This window comes from Alexandromys fortis, unplaced genomic scaffold (assembly GCF_014885135.2).
Source record: "Alexandromys fortis isolate MF-2015 unplaced genomic scaffold, M_Fortis_MF-2015_v1.1 scaffold_103, whole genome shotgun sequence".
NCBI classification, from domain to species: Eukaryota; Metazoa; Chordata; class Mammalia; order Rodentia; family Cricetidae; genus Alexandromys; species Alexandromys fortis.
In genome coordinates, this window is record NW_026067978.1 from 679,995 (window position 1) to 689,764 (window position 9,770).

Consider the following 9,770-nt stretch of genomic DNA (forward strand, 5'->3'; position numbering starts at 1 on the left):
CCAGGAAAGCTGTCAATTCTAGGGACTTTAACAAAACTGTAATCCTACCTAAATAGGGCTGGCACAATGACTTCGTCATCTCCCACCTCACCCTGAGAATCTGTCTTCTACACAATGTATCTCACCGGGATTTTTTTCTTTTAAATAATGCATTTACTTTTGTTTTATGTACATTGGAGTTTTGCCTGCATGCATGTCTGTGTTGTGAGGGTGTCTGTCAGATCTTGGAGTTACATACAGTTGTGAGGTGCCATGTGAGTGCTGAGACTTGAACTCTGGAAGAGCAGTCAGTGCTCTCAACCTCTGAGTCATCTCTCCAGCCCTCTCTTTTCCTGTATTTTGAGACAGGGTTTCTCTGTAGCTTTGGAGCCTGTCCTGGAACTCACTCTGTATATCAGGCTGGCCTCGAACACACAGAGATCTGACTGTCTCTACCTCCTGAGTCTTTTTTCCTTTTTTTAGACAGGGTCTCACTATGTAGCCTTGGCTGGCCTGGAATTTACTATGTAGACCAGGCTAGCCTTGAATGCAAAAGATCCATCTGCCTTTGTCTGAAGAGTTTTGGGATTAAAAAAATATATCACCATGCCTAGTTGTCTGAATTATTTTGATGGGAATCTGGACTGGAATGCTGCTGAGGGCAAACCAGAGGGAGATTTGGGTAACAAAACCTCTCTAAAATATGTAAAAATGTGACTTGGAAATACATAAATGCAAAATTGGATGCGGTCAGAGAAGCAGTGAGAACCAATCCCACATAGCTGTCCTGACATCTACTGCACTCCTTGGCATGCATGCCTCCCCACATATCACACACATGCATGCATGCATACACAGGAGTGAGACCTGGTCTTAAAACACACAAAGCAACAAAAGCAAACAAAAGAGTACAACTGTGAAGCATCTCTAGTTGTTTTTAAATTAAAATTTTAAAATTGCATATTTGTTTCCTACATGTAAGAATGTTCACCACATGTGTATGGTGACCTTGAAGGTCAAAACAACCCAGTCAGAAATCTCCTGGAAGTGGAGTTATAAACTGTTGTGAGCTGCCATGTGGGTGCTGGGAACAAAACCCAGGTCCTCTGGCAGAACAGCTGCCCCTCTCCGGGCCCCTATATCTACTTCTATTATGAGTTTATTTCAGACCTGCAGGTTAATACTTTATCTGAATCTTCCCAGTGATGGGGCAGTAGGGAAAGGGGAAGAGGGGCTGAGGGTGAGAGGTAGGTGTAGTGATGGGGGGGTTAAATTCAATGTAGGTGTTAGCTTGTATTTTTGGACAGCTCTAATTGTTTAGAGTTCTATTTAAAGAGATAACGGTGTGCATGTGGGTGGGTGCTCACCTGTGATGCTACTGCTTAGCAGCTGAAGCAGGGGGATACCCTCTAGCTCAAGGCCAGCTTGGGCTACAAAGTGTGGGCAATGTAAAATGAAATGTACTATTCTTGGCCAACCATGAAGAGGATGAGGTGGAGCAATGGCCAATCAGTGAGGCTCAGGAGCTCTTTGTTTTAGGAATAAAACCCAGCAGGCCCCTCCTCTGGTGTGCTGGCCTTCTCTGGGCCTGCTGCAGTGTAGCCCTGAAGGCTCCTGCCAAAGGAACACTTTTTGCCTTGCTGAAATCCTTTGAGTAGTATAGTTTTTTTTTCTCTAGATCCAGACCCATTTCCAATAACAGTGAGTTCAAGGCCAGCCAGGGCTACACGGCTACAGTGGAAACTTTGCCACAAAATAGATCAAAAGCCAGACAAGGTGGCATACACCAGCTTTCAGGAGGCAGAGGCAGGCATATCTCAGTGAGTTTAAGCCAGACTGGTCTACAGAGGAAGTCGTGTCTCTAAAAACCAAACCAACCAAACAAAGAAACAATTTTTTTAAAAAAAACAAACCACCATAACATAAATAAATGATAAAGATAAAGGCTACTCAGGAAGAGGGGACATGCAGAAGTCATCAACTTTGATTTTCACACTATAAGCAGAAAGGAAAAGAAGGGAGGGAGGGAGGGAGGGAGGGAGGGAGGGAGGGAGGGAGGGAGGGAGGGAGAGAGGGAGAGAGGAAACCAGTAAGCAGTACTCCTCCATGGCTTCTGGAGGAAGGGAAAAGGAGACAAGATCTGACTTCACAGAGCATGCGCTGGCCCTAGGCTCATCTTGAAAAGAAGGAACAGTCCTTCAAAGCTCGTCTCATTGGGTCCTCTGTGGCCTTGTAAGCCAGCTCCACTTTCCCTCCTCGGTCTGAGCACTTCAGTTCATCAATGCTGTGCTTAAAATAAGGCATTCAGTCTGAGGTTCCCCACATATGACCCGAGGCAAGCAAAACAGTAAGGCAGCTTTGCTCCCTGTGAGCTCCAGGATGAACAAGGCAAGCAGCAGCAGCCACCAGACCGATCTTCTGAGAACACCCTTCTGGGGTTCTGGTGGAGAGAGACTTGTCTAAGGAAACAGGAAGACAGTTAAGCTTGCATTTGTAAAGGCTGAACCAAATGTTCAGCCAATTTGATAATGAAAATGGCATCTTTTCTTTTTAATTCATTAATTAATTTATTTTATGTGTCTTAGTGTTTTGTCTGCATGTATGTCTGAACTGGAGTTACAGACAGTTAGTTGTGAGCTGCCATGCAGGTGCTGGGAACTGAACCCCGCATCCTCTCTCTGAGCTATCTCTCCAGCCCCCCCCCAAATGGCAACTTATAAGAAAGAAAACAATGTTTTACAGGATGCTGCTGGCAGAGGGTCCCCGACTTTAAACCTCAGACTTGTTTTCAACTCCCCCACTTCCCTATGCAGGAAGAGGCCTTTGGGGAGTGTCATTTCCATTCTCTTGTGATATTAATTCGAGGCAGTTATTGGTGAACTAAAAAACAGCTTTACATGTTATTTGTCCTTGGGAAAGTCCTGTGGATTTGGCTGCTGGAGTAGAGGACAGAAGGTGGTGGCCCCTCCATTTCTGTGCACCAGTGTAACTACAATTCATGACTGAAGTCCATGACTGGAGTCTCTCTGCTCTTCCAGAGGACTTGGATTCAATTTCCAGGACCTACGTGATGGCTCACAGCTGTCTCTAGGTCCAGAGGATCTGATCCTCTCTCATTGTCTTTATGGGCAACAGACATAGTGCACATATATACACAGATAAAACTTTCAAATACATAAAATAAAATGAATTTATAAAAATATGTGTATTTTTAAAGCTCATTTAAATGAGTCTGTCAATCACCCACACAGGAAAGCTGCCCATTCCATGACCTTTACCACCATCACCATGACCATCATCACCACCATCTCCATGACCATCATCATCACCATCATCAGGACCATCACCATGACCATCATCATTACCATGACCATGATCATCATCATCACCATGACCATCAACTTCGCTCTTACCATAGGTGTTGGAGATCTGGCCCCAATAGCATGGGCTAGAAGAGGGTATCAGATCCCATTATAGATGGTTATGAGCCATCATGTGCTTTCTGGGAATTGAACTCAGGACCTCTGGAAGAGTAGCCAGTGCTCTTAACTGCTGAGTCATTTCTCCAGCCCTGGCATCAGCCTTTTAAAAGCAGGATTTGTCAAAACATAGTAGAGGCTTTGAAAGTGTACACCCGCTCTTAAATGGAGAGAAACCAAATTTGTCAGGAGGAAAACACTCACTAGGTAACCATAGAAATGTAGTTGAAATTATGAATCACAGAGGTCTTGATAATGATGATGGTCATGGTGATGACAATGATAATGGTGATGATGGTGATGGTCATGGTGATGATGATGGTCATGTTCATGGTGATGGTAATGATGATGGTCATTAGTGATGGTGATGATGATGGTCATTAGTGATGGTGATGATGATGGTTATAGTGATGATGGTCATATTCATGGTGATGATGATGGCTATATGATGGTCATGTCATGTTGATGGTGATGGTCATGGTGATGGTGATGATGATGATGGTGATGGTCATGGTGATGGTGATGGTGATGGAATGGTTATAGTCTTGGTTATGAAGATGATGGTGGTAGTAATTCCAATTATTACTGATAACATCATTATTGTCACTGTTTTCTGCAGTACTAGGGGTTGGGCATAAGGCCTAGTCTATGCATCTCTGTTCCCAGTGGCTGGTGCAATGTTGAAGGCTGTGGAAACTTTAAGAAATGGAATCTAGCTGAAGGAAGCAGATCACTAGAGATACACTTTTGAAGGGTTTTTTGTTTTTTGTTTTTTGTTTTTTTTGGCTTCTGGTTTGGTCAAGATGTGAAAAGTTGTTTCTACCACAAGCTACCACTGTCAAGAACCCATGTGTTATGCTTGGCTATCCCTGCCATAATGGACAATCCATGGCTCATGCAACCAAGAGCCAAAACAAACCATTCTTCCCAAGTTGGTTCTGATGAGTATTTTGACCATAAGGACAAGAAAACAAACCTATAAAAAGTTCTTTACAGACAAAAGAGGGTGGTCTTCCCTGACTCTGGCAGATCAGAGGGGCCCATTTCTCCCTGGGGCACCACAACAAGGCAGGAGCTGGGCCTTAGTAGGACTGCTACACACAGTTAAATAAGGCACAGTTAATGGTAATGATAGACCTTCATTGTTAGCTTGTGGCTAGGGCAATTTGACTCTCTAATTGACAGTTGTAAGAAGCTTCCCTTCTGCCCTTGAGCACAGGCTCACTAGCCAAGCAGCCCCTATTTGGCACCAGCTGGACAGCTTCATGCCAGCAGGCTGCTTTGAACACTTCACGGGTGTCTTGAGAAAGCTACACTGCGACCACAGCTGCTTGCTGCCAAAGTACTACTCCAGCTCCAAAAGGCACTGCTCCAGGTACTTCTGTTTCAGAGAGCTTGCGCCAGATTCTTTGCCACAGCAAGCCTTGGTGAATTCTCTCTCAGTTGTTTTTACCCAGGCTAGAGGGCCTAGAAGAAGGCTTGTGATTGGTACAGACATGGTCTTTTCATCTGAATTGACTGTAGTGTGATTGGTGCAAATACAGTCTTTCATTTGCATGAAGGATTGTGCCACACTGCGAACACTTACCTACCCCCTCTCTGGCAGTGTAAGTAGGCTGTTCAATATACTTTTGAGTTAGCCAAGAGATCCCCTTCTGTGCTGCCCCCTGGTGTTGTGACATTAAGCCCATTAAAAGGCTTTTCTCTCTTTTTAAAATTATTTATTATTATTTTATGTATGCTGGTATTTTGCACGTCTGTATGTCTGTGTGAGGGTGTTGGATCTTGGAGTTATAGACAATTGTTAAATGCGTGTGGGTGCTGGGAATTGAGTCTGGGTCCTCTAGAAGAGTAGTCAATGCTATTAGCCATGGAGCCATCTCTCCAGGGTCTCACTATGTAGCTGACTGACCTGGAATTTACTATGTAGACCATGCTGCCCTTGAACTCATAGCGATCCATGCGCCTTTTCCTCATGAATGCTGGGATTAAAGGCATATGTCACCACCCTGCTTATTATTTTTTAACTTTAAACAAATTTAATACATATTTACATGTATGTGTGTATATGTGCATGTGTGTTTATGCCATATATGTTCAGATGTCCTTAGAGGCCAGAAGAGCGCATCAGATACCGTGGAGCTGAAGTTAAAGGTGGTTGCAAGTGCACCGGCTTGGGTGCTGGAACTGAACTTAGGTCTTCTGAAAAAACAGCAAGTGCTTAACCACGGAGCCATCTCCATGTCTTCCACCTTTAAACTATTTTATTTATGTGCATATGGGTGTAAGAAGTAAGCCTTCAACCTGAACAGTTTCTAGCTGCTGAAGCCTGGAGCAGCAATAAGCCCCCGAGTCTTATGGTTTGGGGTTGCAACCCTCTGGGCTTGCCATTTCAGTTCCCTGGCTTTGGTTATTCAAGGACCTGGGAGTTTAAACATTAGGAGAGTTTTACATAACCTCTTCAACAAAAAATTTCATCCAGGTAGAGAAAAAGGGACTCATCAGCCAGCACCTATGTCTGCCCGGAACAGCAGGTCAACACCCACAAAACACTCAAAGGAAAGTGTGGGCCAAGGGTTCCACAAGGTCAGTGTACTGTCAAGTGTGACAGCTATATACAAAAGCAAGTGTTTAATTCCCTGCACTCAGGAGGCGGCAGTAGGGGGATCTTTATGAGTGTAGGCTCAGCCTGATCTACATAGTGAGTTCCAGGTCATCCAGGGCTACATAGTGAGACCTTGTCTTAAAACTTAAAAAAAAAAACCCTTTTCTGTAATGCTAACACTTGAGAAGCTGAGGCAGGAGGATTTATAACAATAATAATAATAGCAGAATTTCATTAAGCATCATTACATTGACTTTTTTTTCTCTAGTCATATTTAGTTCAAAATACAAGTGACAGCTCATGCTGGAAAGGACGTGGAGCAAGGGAACACTCCTCCATTGCTGGAGGGAGTGCAAACTTGTACACCACTTTGGAAATCAATATGTGGTCTCTCAAAAAATTTAGGAACTGATCTACCTCAAGACCCAGCTATACCATTCTTGGGCATATAGCCAAAGGATGCTCAATCATATCACAGGGACATTTGCTAAACTGTTCATAGCAACTTTTTTCATAATAGCCAGAACCTGGGAAACAACCTAGATGTCCCTCAACTGAAGAATGGATAAAGAAAATGTGGTACATTTACACAATGGAGTAGAACTCAGCTGTTAAAAACAATGGTATCATGAAATTCTCAGGCAAATGAATAAAACTAGGAAAAAACCATCCTTAGTAAGGTAACCCAGACCCAGAAAGTTCAAAACTTTGTATTCTGAAGAAGCCTATGTGCAAAATGCCACCAAATGGCAAAACCAACAGTAAACAGTTTGACTGAGAGAGCAAGATGAGCTTCTAATGTGTCTCCTAGAATCAGCTCAGCGTTTTCATGCTTGCAACCTAAAGAGCTGGTGAGACTATTTCAGGAGATAATCTTGGGAGAAAGAGGAAGATGAAAAAGAGAAGGAGTAGGAAAAGGAAAAAAGAAACACAAAAAACAAAAACACAAAACACATGGTTGGTGAAGCCTAAAATTCAGTGGAAGACTACATAATCAAATGTGGTGGTACTTATCTGAACCCCCAGCTCTTGGGAGGCAGAGGTACCAGGATCAAAAGTTCAAGATCATCCTTGACTATACAGTGTGTTAGGGATAACTTGGGCTATATAAGACCCTGTCTTAAAATAAAAATTAAACTTAAGTAAGTAAAGGAAGTAGGAGTTATTATGTTTTGTTTTTGAGACAGGATCTTACTAGAAACCCCTTTCTGGCTTAGAACTTCATGTGTAGATCAGGCTGCCTTGAACTCACAGAGATCCATCTGCCTCCACCTCGTGAGTGTTGTGATTAAAAGGATGTTTGCATATTAAATTTTCAAGTATAAATAAGACAAAACCAGCTGGGTGGTGATGGTCTATGCCTTTAATCCCAGGACTTGAGAGGCAGGTGGATCTCTGTGAATTTGAGGCCAGTCTGATCTACAGAGCAAGTTCTAGGACAGTCAAGGCTACACAAAGAAACCCTCAAGAAGAAGGAGGAGGAGGAGGAGGAGAAGGAGGAGGAGGAGGAGGAGGAGGAGGAGGAGGAGGAGGAGGAGGAACCCTGTTTTGAAAAAGAAAAAGAAGAAGAAGAAGAAGAAGAAGAAGAAGAAAAAAAGGAAGAAGAAAGAAGAAGAAACCATGTGTTGGCTTGGGCAGCACACTTGCTAAAATTGGAACAATTACGGAGATGATTAGCATGGCCCCTGTGCAAGGGTGGCATGCAAATTTGTGAAGTGTTCCATATTTTTGACTTGTTACTAAGGATGCTTCTTTCAAAGCTGATAATGCTGAACTATATTAAGTGACATGTTAAGCCTACTTTGTTCGTTGATGTACTGGAACTTAAGAAGATCATGTAAGAAAAAGATGCATTACTGCTTTTCCTACTTTGATCATTTCCAGTGAGTAAATAGATGTTTTGAATAATAAAAAAGACAATGAACCAGATGGTGCAAAAGATATATATGGAATAACAAACAAAATAGGAACAGGTGTGTACGTCTAATGGCTCATGGGACATAAAAATACACTCCCTCTGCAGCCCACTGGGCCGACTAGGTTCTTCTCATGGAGCCCTGTGTGCAACGGTTGCGAGCAGCAGCCTGCTTGGGAGTGTTCCGCCTGGACCTTGTTTGGGTTGCCCCGAGGGGCCTTTGAGATAGAGTTTTCTGGTGGATACGCACATCTCTGAGCTCCTGTTGTTCCTACTCTACGCTCCAGACCTGATACAGGGGACAGTTTCACATAAGTCAGGTCATCAGGTCCATCTGCTTAAGCTTCAGAATAAGGAACATGTGTCTGAGGCTCTGGGAAAGGCCAGGTTCACGTTCCCTGGCTACCAGAAGTAGGGCTTCACCCAGTTTAATACAGACAAATTTGAAGACATCGTACCTGAGAAGCAGCACATCCCTGATGTCTGCGGGGCTAAATACATGCCTATATGTGAGCCCCTGGACTAGTGGAGGCCCTGAACTCCTGAGGGCTACTGCTGTGCGGAGTTCCACATTCTGCCAATCATGTTTGCTAATAGCTCTCACATTCAAAACAGACAAAACAGACAAACCAACCAACCATAAAGCCAGATGTAGTGGCTCATGCCTGCAATTCTAATACTTGGTGAGTGGAGGCAGAAGGATCAGTATTTCAAAACTAGCCTCGGCTACAAAGGGAGTTCAAGGCAATCCTAGACTACATAAGACCCTGTCTTTTTTTTTTTTTTTTTTTTTTTGTTTATTCGAGACAGGGTTTCTCTGTGGCTTTGCAGCCTGTCCTGGAAGTAGCTCTGTAGACCAGGCTGGTCTCGAACTCACAGAGATTCGCCTGCCTCTTCCTCCCGAGTGCTGGGATTAAAGGCGTGCGCCACCATCGCCCGGCAAGACCCTGTCTTTAAAAGTGTTCAAGAGCACACACACACACACACACACACACCACAACAGTCACACAACATTTAGGAAGCTAAGGCAAGAAGGTTGAGATTTCTAGGACACCCTGGGCTACAGAAAGAGAGCCTCATCTCGAAAACTCACTAAATAAAATAACAGCAAAACAAACTACACACATAGAAAGCCTAAATAAATGGAGAGATACATTATTACCATGTTTGAAAATTAGAAGATTTAATATTGATAAAAATGTTAATTCTCCTCAAATTGATCTGTATATTTAACACAATCCCACATGAAATACTAATAGACTGTTTTTCTAGGAGTCAACGAATAGATGCTAAAATTTATATCAAAACCCAATAGCCTGGAGGAGCACACTTAAAATATTAGCACTGGGGAGGCTGAGGCATAAGGATTTTTTTGAATAGACTTTGATGTTTTGCCCCACACATATGTCTGGGTGAGGGTGCTGAGTCCCCTGGAACTGGAGTTACAGACAGCTGTGAGCTGCCATGTGGGTGCTGGGAATTGAACCCGGGTCCTCTGGTAGAGCAGTCAGTGCTCTTAACTGCTGAGTTGTATCTCCAACACGGAGTTAGAAGAATCTTAAGTCTGTGGCTTGTGTTGCTAAGAATGAAACATCAAAGCAGTTGTGGATGGTTGTAAGCCACCATTGGGTGCTGGGAACCAAGCCCAGTCTTCTAGAAGAGCAGCCAGTGCTCTCGTCTGCCGAACCATCCATCTCTCCAGGCTGTGTCCTAATTTATGAATCAACCACCTCAGTATACAATCGAGAGGCCAAGAATTTAGCTCAGCGACCCCTAAACAATGTTTTTAAGA

General features: G+C 43.5%; 2 non-coding genes across 2 annotated transcripts; both read left to right on the forward strand.

Annotated features, from left to right (window-relative positions):
• Positions 1 to 7,685: 7,685 nt before the first annotated feature.
• LOC126510997 (U6 spliceosomal RNA) lies at positions 7,686 to 7,793 on the forward strand. Its single transcript, XR_007594571.1, has one exon. It is a non-coding gene; the product is annotated as a U6 spliceosomal RNA (small nuclear RNA).
• A 287-nt stretch (positions 7,794 to 8,080) lies between these two features.
• Positions 8,081 to 8,209, forward strand: LOC126510992 (small nucleolar RNA SNORA70). The gene has a single exon (XR_007594567.1). It is a non-coding gene; the product is annotated as a small nucleolar RNA SNORA70 (small nucleolar RNA).
• The last annotated feature ends 1,561 nt before the right edge of the window (positions 8,210 to 9,770 follow it).